This window comes from Triticum urartu, chromosome 2A, assembly GCF_056163025.1.
Source record: "Triticum urartu cultivar PI428250 chromosome 2A, HENAU_Tu73, whole genome shotgun sequence".
NCBI classification, from domain to species: domain Eukaryota; kingdom Viridiplantae; phylum Streptophyta; class Magnoliopsida; order Poales; family Poaceae; genus Triticum; species Triticum urartu.
This window is the reverse complement of record NC_141874.1, coordinates 544,220,515-544,237,620: the sequence shown is the minus strand read 5'-3', so window position 1 is coordinate 544,237,620 and position 17,106 is coordinate 544,220,515. Positions and strand designations below refer to the sequence as shown.

Sequence of the window (17,106 nt, the reverse complement as noted above, 5' to 3'; positions counted from 1 at the left end):
ACAACTCGGTTCTAGCAAGTTGAACTAGGTCAAAATTTTACAGTAGCAAAAACTTGTTTAAGTTGATTAGACGGAACGGTGGTTTCGAAACGAAACTCCAGGCTCTTGAATCGCCTGATTCCGATAAACAAGCGAGAAGAAAGACTAGAACGAAGATCGGATCTGAGATCGCGATCGCGGAATAAATCCGACGAGAAGAAAAAGAAGAACGGTTATACGAACGGACGTTCGTTAACCTAGAAGAGTCCGGTGGTCACGTTCGTTAGGACGAACGGTCCGGCGAACGGTCCAAAGGCAACTAAATCGGAAAAGAAAACGAATCTGATCTAGGGTTTCGGAGAAGAAAACCGAAACAAAAAACCGATCTAGAAAACCGGAACGGTTTAGAAAAGAACCGGAAAGAAAACGAATTAGAAGAGAAGAAAAGAATCGGAACGATTAGAAGAAAACGATCCGAGGAAAAGAGACGCGGGGCAACCTCCGGCGAGATCTCCGGCGAGGGCTCCGGCAGCGGCGGTGTAGGGCGACGCGGCGCGGGTGAGGGGCGCGGCTTGGGGCTGCGTGCTGCTGCGGCTTGAGGAGGAGAGGGGGTTTGGGGTTTTTTGGTGTGAGGAGAGGGGGGGGGGTGTTGGGGTATTTATATTGGGGAGGGGAGAGATTACTTGGGGTAGGGGACAAGAAATAGAATAGGAAAAAGAGTAGGAAAAAGAGTCCTAGAAGAAAAACGTAACAAAGGAAAGAGGAGGGGGCTACCCTAGAATCCTTTTAGGATTCGTAGAGCAAGAGGCGGCGGCCTGGGGCGCTCCTGGCGCCTGGCGCTGCGCTGCGTGCAGGGAGGGAAACACAGAAAAGAAAATTTAGACGGGCTCCAAAATTACTAAAGTAAATTTTCCCCGACTCCTAAAAATGAGTCGAACAAAATGAACTTGTCTCTGGACCTAAAATGCAATTTTCGAAAACGCGCATTTTTCCCTATCCAAATAAAACGCAAACAAAACTCCGGCAAAACCAAAACTTGATCTATTTATTAAATCTTCATTTTTCCTCAATTTTGGGAAAGTCATATTATTCCCTCTCTTATATTTTTTTTGATATCGGAAAATTGTTTGAAGATGAAATAAATAAATCAAATGATCCTTTTTTCCAATTCGAGAAAACTCTCAAATAAGAAAATAACGAAATCTCCAACTCTCTCCGAAGGTCCTTGAGTTGCGTGAAATTTCTAGGATCGACCAAAAAGCAAGAAACTAAGATATGCATGATGATCTAATGTATTCCAATTTGAAAAAAATAAATTCAAAAGAACTTTGAATTTAATTCTTTGAAACTCCCAACTCATATTTCATAATTTGAAGAAGTCATTTTATCTTCTCTCGTGAAAATCATTGAGTTGCTTAAAGTTTCTGAATTGGTAATATTTCCCAATGGAATTCAAATATTTTTCAAACACCCTTTTCATTTTAAATGGAAGAAGTCATGTCATCTTCTCTCTAGGGTTTTGTATTTGAAAAGAATTTGAATTCACAAAGATCAGAAACCAAATATGAAAGTTTGGGAAAGTCCTTTTATTCCCTCTCGTTTAACTTTCAAAAAGAATTCGAATTTCACTCAATTTCAGACAATCAATCAAACAATCAGTCAAGTCTATATATTTATTATAACATTCCAAAATTTAGAATTTTGGGATGTTACACTATCGGTGAGACCGATTTGCCTAGGGTTTGTGGCAGTGGCTATGACATTTGAAACTCGGTGGCGCCGGATAGAAAGAATCGGTGGGGCCGAGTTTGACTTTTGGTTTAGGTCATATGTGGATGTGGGAAGGTAGTTGAGGATTTTGGAGCATATCACTAAGCATTTTGAGCAAGCAAGCCATTAAGCAACACCTCATCCCTCCTTGATAGTATTGGATTTTCCTATAGACTCAATGTGATCTTGGATCACCAAAATATAAAATGTAGAGTCTTGAGCTTCAAGCTTGAGCCAAACTTTTTGTCCTTAGAATTTTGAGGGATCCACTTTCCTCATCCATGGCATGCCATTCATTGAGCTTTTCCTGAAATATTAATCTTGGAATAATGTTAGCTCAATGAGCTATATGTTGTTAGGAATTACCAAAACCACCCAGGGATAGTTGCACTTTCAATCTCCCCCTTTTTGGTAATTGATGACAACATATAGATCAAAGCTTCGACAAATGATAATAAGAGTGAAAGATATTGTCGCTTTGAGAAGTATGTGAAAAGCAAGAGCTCCCCTTAAATTTGTGCATATCTTAAGATTTGCTTTGGACTGCAAATGCACAATGAGTTAGGATCATGGGTTACTCTTCCATGTCACATACATCTTGGTGGAGCGCTCAAAATAATAAAGATTGAATACATGCACTCATCACCAAGCAAAGTGAATGATCATATAAGGATAAGTAAGATAATATCATCTAACAAGCATAAGTGTAGCTTATGATCAACCACATGATCATCAATGTCTCACATGATCATCTTTGTTGCTAAGAATGGATCCTTTCTAGAGAAGGAGTTTCTCTCGAAAGAAGTGAGTGGGAGGAAAGTAGAACTTGATGAGGTAATTGTACCTTCTCTCGAATTGGAATGTGGCTCATCACAGAAAACCGTTCCAGTGATGCCTACACCAATTAGAGAGGAAGCTAATGATAATGATCATGAAACTTCAGATCAAGTTACTATCGAACCTTGTAGATCAACCAGAGCACGTTCCGCACCAGAGTGGTACGGTATTCCTGTTTTGTAAGTCATGTTACTAGACCATGACGAACCTATGAATTATGAAGAAGCAATGATGTGGCAAGATTCCAATAAATGGCTCGAGGCCATGAAATCTGAGATAGGATCCATGTATGAGAATAAAGTGTGGACATTGGTTGACTTGCCCGATGATCAGAGAGCCATAGAGAATAAATGGATCTTCAAGAAGAATACTAACACTGATGGTAATGTTACTATCTACAAAGCTTGACTTTTCATGAAAGGTTCTCGACAAGTTCAAGGAGTTGACTATGATGAGACCTTCTCACTCGTAGCGATGCTTAAGTCTTCCGAATCATGTTAGCAATTCCCGCATTTTATGATTATCAAATCTGGCAAATGGACGTCAAAACTGCATTCCTTAATGAATTTCTTAAAAAAGACTTTATATGATGCAACCAGAAGGTTTTGTCGATCCTAAAGGTGCTAACAAAGTGTGCAAGCTCTAGCGATCCATCTATAGACTGGTGCAAGCATCTTGGAGTTGGAATATATGCTTTGATGAGGTGATCATAGCATATGGTTTCATACAGACTTTTGGAGAAGCATGTATTTACAAGAAAGTGAGTGGAAGCTCTATAGCATTTCTAATATTATATGTGGATGACATATTGTTGATTGGAAATGATATAGAATTTCTGGATAGTATAAAAGGATACTTGAATAAAAGTTTATCAATGAAAGACCTTGATGAAGCTGCTTATTTATTGGGCATCAAGATCTATAGAAATAGATCAAGACGCTTAATTGGACTTTCACAAAGCACATACCTTGATAAAGTTTTGAAGAAGTTCAAAAAGGATCAGTCAAAGAAAGGGTTCTTGCCTGTGTTACAAGGTGCGAAGTTGAGTCACACTCAATGCCCGACCAATGCAGAAGATAGAGAGAAAATGAAAGTCATTCCCTATGCCGCAGCCATAGGTTCTATCATGTATGCTATGCTGTGTACCTGACCTGATGTGTGCCTAGCTATAAGTTTAGCGGGGATGTACCAAAGTAATCCAGGAGTGGATCATTGGACAGCGGTCAAGAATATCCTGAAGTACCTGAAAAGGACTAAGGATATGTTTCTCGCTTATGGATGTGACAAAGACTCATCGTAAATGGTTACGTCGATGCTAGCTTTGACACTGGTCCGGATGACTCTAAGTCACAAACTGGTTATGTATTTATATTGAATGGTGGATCTGTCAGTTGGTGCGGTTCCAAGCAAAGCGTTGTGGTGGGATCTATGTGTGAATCGGAGTACATAGTTGCTTCGGAAGTAGCGAATGAAGGAGTCTGGATGAAGGAGTTCATATCCGATCTAGGTGAATACCTAGTGCATTGGGTCCAATGAAAAAAAATTGTGACAATACTGGAGCAATTGCCTTGGCGAAGGAATCCCGATTTCACAAAAGAACCAAACACATCAAGAGATGCTTCAACTCCATCAGTGATCAAGTCAAGGACGGAGACATAGAGATTTGCAAAATAGATACGGATCTGAATGTGGCACACCCGTTAACTAAGCCTCTTCCACGAGCAAACCATGATCAACACCAAGACTCCATGGGTGTTAGAATCATTACAATGTAATCTAGATTATTGACTCTAGTGCAAGTGGGAGAATGAAGGAAATATGCCCTAGAGGCAATAATAAAATTGTTATTTTATATTTCCTTATATCATGATAAATGTTTATTATTCATGCTAGAATTGTATTAACCGGAAACTTGATACATGTGTGGATACATAGACAAAACACCGTGTCCCTTGTAATCCTCTACTAGACTAGCTCGTTAATAAAAAATGGTTAAGTTTCCTAACCATAGACATGTGTTGTCATTTGATGAACGGGATCACATCATTAGGAGAATGATGTGATGGACAAGACCCATCCGCTAACTTAGCATATTGATCGTTCAGTTTTATTGCTACTGCTTTCTTCATGTCATATACATATTCCATTGACTATGAGATTATGCAACTACCGGTTGCCGAAGGAATGCCTTGTGTGCTATCAAACGTCACAGCGTAACTGGGTGATTCTAAAGATGCTCTACAGGTATATCCGAAGGTGTTTGTTGGGTTGGCATAGATCGAGATTAGGATTTGTCACTCCGAGTATCAGAGAGGTATCTCTGGGCCCTCTCAGTAATACACATCATAAGAAGCCTTGCAAGCAATGTGACTAATGAGTTAGTTGCGGGATGATGTATTACGGAACGAGTAAAGAGACTTGCCGGTAACGAGATTGAACTAGGTATGAAGATACCGACGATCGAATCTCGGGAAAGTAACATACCGATGACAAAGGGAACAACGTATGTTCTCATTATGGTACGACCAATAAAGATATTCGTAGAATATGTGGGAACCCATATGAGCATCCAGGTTCCGCTATTTGTTATTGACTGGAGAGGTCTCTCGGTCATGTCTACATAATTCTCGAACTCGTAGGGTCCACACGCTTAACGTCCAATGATGATTTTGTATTATATGAGTTATGTGATTTGGTGACCGAATGTTGTCCGAAGTTCTGGATGAGATCACGGACATGACGAGGAGTCTCGAAATGGTTGTGAGGTAAAGATTGATATATAGGACGATAGTATTCGGACACGGGAAGTCTTTTGGAGTGTATCTGGTACATATCTTACTACCAGAGGGGTTACCGGAACCCCCGGGAGGTTAATGGGCCACATGGGCCAAAGGAGAGGGGGCACACCAGCCCACAAGGGGCTGGCGCACCCCTCCTATGCCGCCGGCCAAGTGGGATAAGGAAAGGGGGGTTGTCGGCCTCCCCCTTCCTTTCCTCTCCCCTCTTCCCTTTTCCCCCTCCAGTAAAAGGAAAGGGGGGGGGGGCGAATTGGACTAGGGCCCCAACTAGGATTCCTCCTACTCGGGGTGCCCCAAGGTAGCCCCCCTCCCACCTATATATACATGGGGAGGGGGGCGCCTAGAACACATACCAACAATTGTTAGCTGATAACCCACAAGTATAGGGGATCGCAACAGTTTTTGAGGGTAGAGTGTTCAACCCGAATTTATAGATTCGACACAAGGGGAGCCAAAGAATATTTGCAAGTATTAGCAGTTGATTTTTCAATTCAACCACACTTGGAGATTAATTATCCACAAGAAAGTGATCAGTAGCACAATAATATGATAGATTTGATAGTAGTGATAGCAGCAACAGTAACGGTAACATTGATAGCAATAGTTTGGTAGCAGTGACAATAGTAACAACAGCAGTAGTAACTTAGCAAGATAAATATGTAGGAAAATAGTAGGCATTGGATCGGCGATATTGGATGATATTCATCATATAACAGTCATAACCTATGGCGATACGGCACTAGCTCCAGTTCATAAATATAATGTAGGCATGTATTCCGTAAATAGTCATACGTGCTTAGGGAAAGAACTTGCATGACATATTTTGTCCTACCCTCCCGTGGCAGTGGGGTCCTATTGGAAACTAAGGGATATTAAGGCCTCCTTTTAGTGGAGAACCAAAACAAATAATTAACACACGGTGAATACATGAACTCCTCAAACTACGGTCATCACTGGGAGTGTCCCGACTATTGTCACTCCGGGGTTGCCGGATCATAACACGTAGTAGGTGACTATAACTTGCAAGATCGGATCTAGAACATAGATATAATGGAGATAACATAAACAGTTCAGATCTGAAATCATGGCACCCGGGCCCAAATGTCAAGCATTAAGCATAGCAAGGTCATAGCAACATCAATCTCAGAACATAGTGGATATTAGGGATCAAGACCTAACAAAACTAACTCGATTACATGATGAATCTCATCCAACTCCTCACCGTCCAGCGAGCCTACAGAGGAATTACTCACTCCCGGTGGAGAGCATCATGGAATTGGCAATGGAGGAGGGTTAGTGATGATGAAGACAGAAGTTCCCCCTCTCTGGAGCCCCAAACGGACTCCAGATCTGTCCTCCCGATGAAAAACATGAGGTGATGGCGGCTCCGTATCGCAAAATGAGATAATTCTTCCTCTCTCATATTTTTCTGGAAAAATACGATTTTATAGCGTAGGTTTCAGGGTCTGCGGGGCCACCAGGTGGGAACAACCCACCTGGGTGCGCCTGGGGGGGGGGGCACGCCCTCGTGGGTTGTGCCCACCCAGGTGCCCCCCTCCGGTGGGTCTTGGCTCCAGAAATTCTCTTTTATTGTATAAAAATTCTTTGCAAAGTTTCGTTCCAATCCGAGAACTTTTATTTCTGCACAAAAATAACACCATGGTAGTTCTGCTGAAAACAGCGTCAGTCCGGGCGGGTTAGTTTCATTCAAATCATGCAAATTAGAGTCCAAAACAAGAGGAAAATCGTTAGGAAAAGTCGATATGACAGAGACATATCAACTCCCCAAGCTTAAACCTTTGCTTGTCCTCAAGCAATTCAGTTGATAAACTGAAAGTGAAAAAGAAAAACTTTTACGAACTCTTTTGCTCTTGTTTGCATAAATAAGCTTAAACAGCTCCTAGGTTTTGATCCAAGATTATAACTAACCATGCCGATAATAACTCTTAAAAATTATATTAACTCGTATCAATGACATAATCAGCTAGCGAGCAATAATAAGATATCTCAAACAACAACACGTTGTCAAAACAACCATAATATAATATGATAATAGTGGTATCTCGCTAGCCCTTTATGAGACCGCAAAACATAAATGCAGAGCACTACCAAAGTTCAAGCAGCGACTAAACATTGTAATTCATGGTAGAAAAGATCCAACCATGATGCACCCAACATTAGCTACACACAATGCATAAGCATGACAGCAGTGCTCTCAGGTACTGGTGCTTATTTTAGAAGGTGATGGCACGACATAAAAGTAAATAGATAGTCCGTTTGCCGAGGGAAGCAGTGATTTGCAAAGGTGCAAGAGCTCAAGTTTTTAAAACATAGGTAAATGAAATTTTGAGAGGTGCACCACTACAAAAAAAGACACATCCTTGACATTTTGGGTTGAACAAATTTTTTTCCTATCATGCTTATGACACTTCTATGACGATAATTGTGACAAAACCCGGTATCATCATAGATGTGGTGGGCTCCTACTTCTATGACAAAAATAACAGAAGTTGGGATTTTCGTCCTGGGCGGGCCAGAGACGTAGCTTCATGACATTCTTTGGGCCGTCCATGATGGAAAAAACCATGGTAGAAGCGAGGGCAAGGAAAATATTGGGGAGTTCCCGGCTACGATGGGTGGTCGGGGCCGAGTGATACGCATTTCTCTCATACACGTACGCGCATGGGTGTGAGGCGTTGGGGTCTAACTGAACTTGAGCGAGGCGTTCGCCTGCTGAACCCGAGCGATTGCACTGCAGGCTATGCGTTACTGAACCCGAGCGATTGATTGATATGGCTGTTAACTGAACCCGATCAAGCGATTCCTTCGCTGCTGCTGCTAACTGAAGCCGATCGAACCTGCTGCCTCCTGATAAAGAGTGAGCGTTGTTGGGGGGGGGTGGATGAACAATTTTAGGTGGGGGTTGGATGAACAGGACCCTGTGGTAGTAGAGGGCGTTCCCACTGGATGAACAAGACCCTGATCGACCGAGCCGGTTGGGGGTGGATGAACAGGACCCCGTGGAGGGCTGGATGAACAGGACAACCCCGTGGAGGCTGGTTGAACAGTAGCCGGTGGAGGGCTGGATGAACATGAAGGAAATATGCCCTAGAGGAAATAATAAAGTTGTCATTTATATTTCCTTATATCATGATAAATGTTTATTATTCATGCTAGAATTGTATTAACCGAAAACTTGATACATGTGTGAATACATAGACAAAACATAGTGTCCCTAGTGTGCCTCTACTCGACTAGTTCGTTAATCGAACATGGTTAAGTTTCCTAACCATAGACATGTGTTGCCATTTTATGAACGGGATCACATCATTAGGAGAATGATTTGATGGACAACACCCATCCGTTATCTTAGCATAATGATCATTAAGTTTTATTGCTATTGCTTTCTTGATGACTTATACATATTCCTTTGACTATGAGATTATGCAACTCCCGAATACTGGAGGATCACCTTGTGTGCTATCGAACGTCACAACGTAACAGGGTGATTATAAAGATGCTCTACAGGTGTCTCTGAATGTGTTTGTTGGGTTGGAATAGATCGAGATTAGGATTTGTCACTCCGAGTATCAGAGAGGTATCTCTGGGCCCTCTCGGTAATGCACATCACTATAATCCTTGCAAGTAATGTGACTAATGAGTTAGTTGCGGGATGATGCATTACGGAATGAGTAAAGAGACTTGCCGGTAACGAGATTGAACTAGGTATAAGCATACCGATGATCGAATCTCGGGAAAGTGACATACCGATGACAAAGGGAATAACGTATGTTGTTATTGCGGTTTGACCGATAAAGATCTTCGTAGAATATGTAGGAACCAATATGAGCATCCAGGTTCCGCTATTGGTTATTGACCAGAGATGTGCCTTGGTCATGTCTACATAGTTCTCGAACTCATAGGGTCTGCATGCTTAACGTTCGATGATGATTTGTATTATAAGTTATGCGACCGAAGATTGTTCATAGTCCCGGATGAGATCACAAACATGACGATGAGTCTCGAAATGGTCGAGAGGTAAAGATTGATATATTGGACGAAGGTATTCTGACACCGAAATGGTTTCGAGACGTATAAGATATTTATCGGAGTAGCAAGGGGTTGCCGGAACCCCCCCCCCCCCCCCCCCCCCGAGGGGGGGGGGAAGTAATGGGCCTTCATGGGCTATAGGGGAGAGAGAGGGGAGCCTGCAAGGGTGGCGCACCCCCGAAGGGAGTCCGAATTGGACAAGGGCGAGGGGGCACAACCCCCTTTCCTCTTGCCCTCTCCCTCTCCCTCTCCTTCCCTTTTCCCCTCCGATAGAAAGGAAAGGGGGCCGACTAGGATTGGGAGTCCTAGTCGGTTCCCCCCCTATGGCGCCCCCCTGGTGGCCGGCCTGCTCCTCTCCCTCCTTTATATACGTGGCAGGGCACCCCTTGGAGACACACCAATTGTTCCAAGCTGTGTGCGGCGTCTCTCTCCATGGTTTACTCCTCTAATCATATTCACGTAGTGCTATGCGAACCCTGCACGGATCACATCACCATCATCGTCACCATGTCGTCGTGCTAACGAAACTCTCCCTCGACCCTCTGCTAGATCAAGAGTTTGAGGGACATCATCAAGCTGAACGTGTGCTGAACTCGGAGGTGTCGTACATTCGGTACTTGATCGGTTGGATCGCGAAGACGTTCGACTACATCAACCGTGTTAACCTAACACTTCCACTTTTCGGTCTATGAGGGTACGTGGACACACTCTTCCCTCTCGTTGCTATGCATCTCCGAGGTAGATCTTGCGTGAGCATAGGAAAGTTTTTGGAATTGCATGATACGTTCCCCAACAGTGGCATCCGAGCCAGGTCAATGCGTAGATGATATGCACGAGTAGAACACAACCGATCAAGTGGGCGATCATAGTCATACTGCTTACCACCAACGTCTTACTTTGATTCGGTGGCATTGTTGGAAGAAGCAGCCCGGACCAACCTTACATGACCACGATCATGAGACTGGTTCCACCGAGAGACATGCAACTTGTTTTGCATAAAGGTGGCTTGCGGGTGTTTGTTTCTCCAACTTTAGTTGAATCGAGTTTGACTACAGCCGGTCCTTGTTGAAGGTTAAAACAGCACACTTGACGTAAAATTGTTATGGTTTTGATGCATAAGTAAGAGCGTTTCTTGCTAGAAGCCCGTAGCAGCCACATAAAACTTGTGACAACAAAGTAGAGGACGTCTAAGTTGTTTTTGCAAGGCATGTTGTGATGTGATATGGTCAAGACATGATGTGATATACGTTGTTGTATGAGAAGATCATGTTTTGTAAAAGTTATCGGGAACTGGTAGGAGCCTTATGGTTGTCGCTTTATTGTATGAAATGCAATCACCATGTAATTGCTTTACTTTATCACTATGTTGTTGCGATAGTCGTAGAAGCAATAGTTGGCGAGGCGACAACGACGATACGATGGAGATCAAGGTGCCAAGCCTATGATGATGGAGATCATGACGGTGCTTTGGAGATGGAGATCAAAGGCACAAGATGATGATGGCCATATCATGTCACATAGTTTGACTACATGTGATGTTTATCTTTTATGCATCTTATTTTGCTTAGTTCGGCGGTAGCATTATAGGATGATACCTCACTAAATTTCAAGGTATAAGTGTTCTCCCTGAGTATGCACCGTTGCTACAGTTTGTCGTGCTGAGACACCACGTGATGATCAGGTGCGATAAGCTCTACGTTCACATACAATAGGTGCAAGACAGTTCTGCTTGTAAATAATACTTGGGTTAAACTTGACGAGCCTAGCATGTACAGACATGGCCTCGGAACATTGAGACCGAAAGGTTGAACATGAATCATATAGTAGATATGATCAACATAGAGATGTTCACCATTGAAAACTACTCCATCTCAGGTGATGATCAGACATGGTTTAGTTGATATGGATCATGTGATCATTTAGATGACTAGAGGGCTGTCTATCTAAATGGGTGTTCTTAAGTAATATGATTAATCAAACTTAAATTTATCTTCAACTTAGTCCTAATAGTTTTTGCATATCTATGTTGTTGTAGATCAATGGCCCGTATTACCGTTCCCTTGAATTTTAATGCGTTCCTAGAGAAAGCTAAGTTGAAAGATGATGGTAGCAACTACACACACTGGGTCCGTAACTTGAGGATTATCCTCATTGCTGCACAGAAGAATTACGTCTTGGAAGCATCGCTAGGTGTAAGGTCCGCTGCAGGAGAAACTCCAGACGTTATGAACGTCTGGCAAGCTAAATCTAATGACTACTCGATAGTTCAGTGTGCCATGCTTTACGACTTAGAATCGGGACCTCAAAGACGTTTTGAACGTCATGGACCATATGAGATGTCCCAAGAGTTGAAGCTAATATTTCAAGCAAATGCCCGAGTTGAGAGATATGAAGTCTCCAACAAGTTCTATAGTTGCAATATGGAGTAGAACAATTCTATCAGTGAACACATACTCAGAATGTCTGGGTACCATAACCACTTGACTCAGCTGGGAGTTAATCTTCCGGATGATAGTGTCATTGACAGAGCTCTTCAATCACTGCCACCAAGCTATAAAGGCTTTGTGATGAACTATAATATGCAAGGGATGGAAAAGACAATTCCCGAGCTCTTCGCGATGCTTAAGGTTGCGGAGGTAGAAATAAAAAAGGAGCATCAAGTGTTGATGGTTAACAAGACCACTAGTTTCAAGAAAAAGGGCAAAGGTAAGTGATGTGACCGCTAGTGCAAAAGATAATCTTCAGAACATGTTACAACTTGGCTCTTTTAGTTTTGAGGTTCCATCAATTAAACCGTAGAAGGATGTCGTGTAGCCCAATTTTAGAACGCCTCCATACAGATGGTGTTTTGTTGGAAATAGGTGGCAATCTGATTCCTGTGTAGCCGCGTGAGAGAGCAGAGTATTATTTTGTTTCTGTCTACTAGTAGTGGTCACATAGCTATTTGGTTGTGATCAGCGTGACCGGATGATTATTTAGTTAATACATTGTTTAGTTTAATTAGGAGAGAGAAGGAGTCATTCGCTGGTATGATTCGTACTAGTATTCGGTTATTAGGAAGAGTCCCGGTCAGTTTCGTTTTGAGCCTCCGTGCTCCTTAAATAAAGGCCATACGGCCGTGTAACAGAGGAGAATTTTGTTTTAGTCATGAGATCAATAAAACTACAAAAAACGTCCCATGTTGGGGGACACCAAATATCTTTGTTGCTGATCCGAGGGGATTTTGATGCTGCTGCGTGTGGAGTCAATCCAATCTACTCGACACAAGTTTCTGATCTTATGGTCTTGCATCTTTGCTCGACCAGAATTTCTTGTTGCTGCTGCTAGTACCGTGAAAGATCGGGACGTCGAACGACTCGCCATCTAGTCAACTCTCATCAAGTGGTATCAGAGCTTAGGTTTTTCACGGTACTGTGTTGATCAAGATGTCAACCTCGGTCAACAAGGATGATGAGGTCGCTGCTGATTCTGAGGAAATTGTATGTCCAGTGTACGCGGATGATATTCCTCAAAATATCCAGGATGGTTTTGACCACACATGCAACTACATCAAGCAATGTCATGATGCGCTCGGCAAAGGGATAGATGTCCTGATCACTCGGTTCGATGGTTTGGCAGACATCATCAATATGCCGACGACGAATTTTACCCCACCATAGACTGCTCCGGCTGCTCCACTGTATTATGCACCACCGGCTCGTGATGGACATGTCGGCATGCATGATCGCCGTTTGGCGGCACAACCTCATGCTGGAGATGATGGTCTCGGTGACGGTGTTGACCAGGCGGGGTACGCGCCACGAGCACGACACTATGAGCCTCGTCCTGAAACTTCCATTCGTGGCGGAGTGCATGACCGAGTTGGTCAAGCTGCACGTGTGCCTTTGGATGATGGAATTGGGCGCATAAAAATTTCAATCCCTTCATTCTCCGGCAAGTGCGAACCAGAAGGCTATTTAGAGTGGGAGATGCGTGTGGATCAAATTTTTGATGCCCATCATTATAGCGAGGAGAAGAAAATTCAACTTGCTGGCATTGAGTTTACCGGTTACGCGCTAATACTGTGGAATCAAATTTGTCGTTCAAGACATCGCCCAACGACTTGGCGAGGGATGAAAGAGTTCACGAGGCGACGTTTTGTTCTGAGCATTATAAAAGAGATATGTACAACAAGTTGCAGCGGCTCTCTCAAGGTAATATGAGTGTTGATGAATATTACAAGGAGATGGAATTGCTTTTGATACGTACAGGGACAACGGAGGATCTGGAGGCGACCATGGCACGTTTCTTTAACGGGCTAAATATCGAGGTGCAGGATCATGTTGAGATGGTGGTCTACTACAACATACAAGATCTTGTGCACCAAGTTGTGCGTGCGGAACAATAGATTAAGCGATGCCAAGTCAGCACAGTTCCCAGTAACACTTTGAACACATGGCGACGCTCGCAGCATAAGAGTGAGGATGTCGTTCCTAGCTCCAGGATGACAACATCAAATCGTTCTCATGGTTCCGTGCAAAAGGATGCTTCAAAATCAGGACTGTCGAGGGTTGATTCTAGTGCGCAGTCTACCACACATACTAGTGACATCGAGTGTTTCAAGTGTGGATGAAGAGGACATATGAAGCGTGAATGCCTTAATGAGAAAAGAGTGTTGCTAACGAAAGATGGCTATGCATCCGCTAGCGATGAAGAGGTTGTTTCTGAAACTTCTAGTGAAAAATCTGAAGATGTTGAAAAGGTGATTGTGAATTTTGAATCTGCTGAATCATACCCATCATTGATGGTGCAGCGAGTGCAAGAGGATCGCATCGAGGATAAGGGGCAGCGTTGGAATATTTTTCAAGCTCAGTGCAAAAACAACAACACTAATTGTAAGTTGATCATAGAGGGAGGAAGCTACACTAATCCGGTTAGCAAGGACTTGGTGGATGCTTTAGCTTTGCCTACTTGGAAGCATCCACAACCACAATGCGTCGAATGGCTATATCAGTCGGGCAAATTGAAAGTTACTCACAAGGTGCGCATCAATTTTTTGGTTGACAATTACACCGATACAGTTATCTGTGGTGTTCTTCCAATGAATGCATGCCATTTGTTATTGGGGAGGCCATGGCAATATGATCATCGTGCTACCCATGATGGAAGGTCCAACACATATTGTTTTCTAGATGTTGGAAGGTGGCATGTGCTACAGCCGATGTTTGCCAATGATATCAAAGATGATGTTATCCTCTCAGTTAAAAGGAAGGTCGCCAAAGCTATCACGAAACCGAGAATGCCTTCGTTTCAAGGGAGAGGGGATGATGTGACCGCTAGTGCAAAAGATAATCTTCAGAACATGTTACAACTTGGCTCTTTTAGTTTTGAGGTTCCATCAATTAAACCAAAGAAGGATGCTGTGAAGCCCAATTTTAGAACGCCTCCATACAGATGGTGTTTTGTTGGAAATAGCTGGCAATCTGATTCCTGTGTAGCCGCGTGAGAGAGCAGAGTCTTATTTTGTTTGTATACTAGTAGTGGTCACGTAGCTATTTTGTTGTGATCAACGTGACCGGATGATTAATTAGTTAAATATTGTTTAGTTTAATTAGGAGAGAGAAGGAGTCATGCGCTGGTACGATTCATACTAGCATTCGGTTATTAGGAAGAGTCCCGGTCAGTTTCGTTTTGAGCCTCCTTGCTCCTTAAATAAAGGCCATACGGCCGTGTAACAGAGGAGAATTTTGTTTTAGTCATGAGATCAATAAAACTACAGAAAATGTCCCATGTTGGGGGACACCAAATATCTTTGTTGCTGATCCGAGGGGATTTTGATGTTGCTGCGTGTGGAGTCAATCCAATCTACTCGACACAAGTTTCTGATCTTACGGTCTTGAATCTTTGCTCGACCGAAATTTCTTGTTGCTGCTACTAGTACCATGAAAGATCGGGACATCGAACGACTCGCCATCTAGTCGACTCTCATCAGTAAGATGGGGAACTTCAAGAAGAATAGCAAGCAAGTTGCTGCTCTCGAGAAGAAGCCCAAGTCTGGACCTAAGCCTGAAACTGAGTGCTTCTACTGCAAATGGACTGGCCACTGGAAGCGGAACTTCTCCAAGTGAAAGGTATATTTGATATACATGTTTTTGATGTGTACCTTACTAATGCTCGTAGTAGCGCCTGGGTATTTGATACTGGTTCTGTTGCTCATATTTGCAGCTCGAAACAGGGGCTACGGATTAAATGAAGATTGGCTAAGGACGAGGTGATGATGCATGTCGTAAATGGTTCCAAGGTCGATGTGATCGCCGTCGGCGCGCTACCTCTACATCTACCTTCGGGATTAGTGTTAGACCTGAATAATTGTTATCTGGTGCCAGCGTTAAGCATGAACATTATATCTAGATCTTGTTTGATGCGAAATGATTATTCATTTAAATCACAGAAAAATGGTTGTTCTATTTATATAATATCTTTTATGGTCATGCACCCTTGATGAGTGGTCTATTTTTATTGAATCTCGATCATAGTGATACACATATTCATAATATTGAAGCCAAAAGATGCAAAGTTAATAATGATAGTGCAACTTATTTGTGGCACTACCGTTTAGGTCATATTGGTGTAAAGTGCATGAAGAAACTCCATGTTGATGGGCTTTTGGAATCACTTGATGCTTGCGAACCATGCCTCATGGGCAAGATGACTAAAACTTCGTTCTCCGGAACAATGGAGTGAGCCACTTACTTATTGGAAATAATAGACACTGATGTATGCGGTCTGATGAGTGTTGAGGCTCGCAGCGGGTATCGTTATTTTCCGACATTCACAAATGATTTGAGCAGATATGGGTATATCTACTTAATGAAACTTAAGTTTGCACATTTGAAAAGTTCAAAGAATTTCAGAGTGAAGTGGAAAATCATCGTAACAAGAAAATAAAGTTTCTACGATCTGATCCTGGAGGTGAATATTTGAGTTACGAATTTGGTCTTCATTTGAAACAATGTGGAATAGTTTCGCAACTCACGCCACCTAGAACACCACAGCGTAATGGTGTGTACGAACGTCGTAACCGTACTTTATTAGATATGGTGCGATCTATGATGTCTCTTACCGATTTACCACTATAGTTTTGGGGTTATGCTTTAGAGACGTATGCATTCATGTTAAATAGGGCACCATCTAATTCCATTTAGATGACACCATATGAACTTTGGTTTGGCAATAAACCTAAGCCATCATTTCCTAAAGTTTGGGGTTGCGATGCTTATGTGAAAAAGCTTCAACCTGATAAGATCGAACCCAAATCGGAGAAATGCGTCTTCATAGGATACCCAAAGGAAACTATTGGGTATACCTTCTATCACAGATCTGGAGGCAAGATATTCGTTGCTAAGAATGGATCCTTTCTAGAGAAGGAGTTTCTCTCGAAAGAAGTGAGTGGGAGGAAAGTAGAACTTGATGAGGTAGTTGTACCTTCTCTTGAATTGGAAAGTAGTTCATCCCAGAAATCAGTTCCAGTGATGCCTACACTAATTAGTGAGGAAGTTAATGATGATGATCATGAAACTTCAGATCAAGTTACTACCGAATCTCGCAGGTCAACCAGAGTACGTTCTGCACCAGAGTGGTACATTAATCCTGTTCTGGAAGTCATGTTACTAGACCATGACGAACCTACGAA

General features: G+C 42.7%; 1 pseudogene; it reads left to right on the top strand.

Moving 5' to 3' along the window:
• Nucleotides 1-13,761: 13,761 nt before the first annotated feature.
• Nucleotides 13,762-14,919, top strand: LOC147985816 (uncharacterized; annotated as a pseudogene).
• The last annotated feature ends 2,187 nt before the right edge of the window (nt 14,920-17,106 follow it).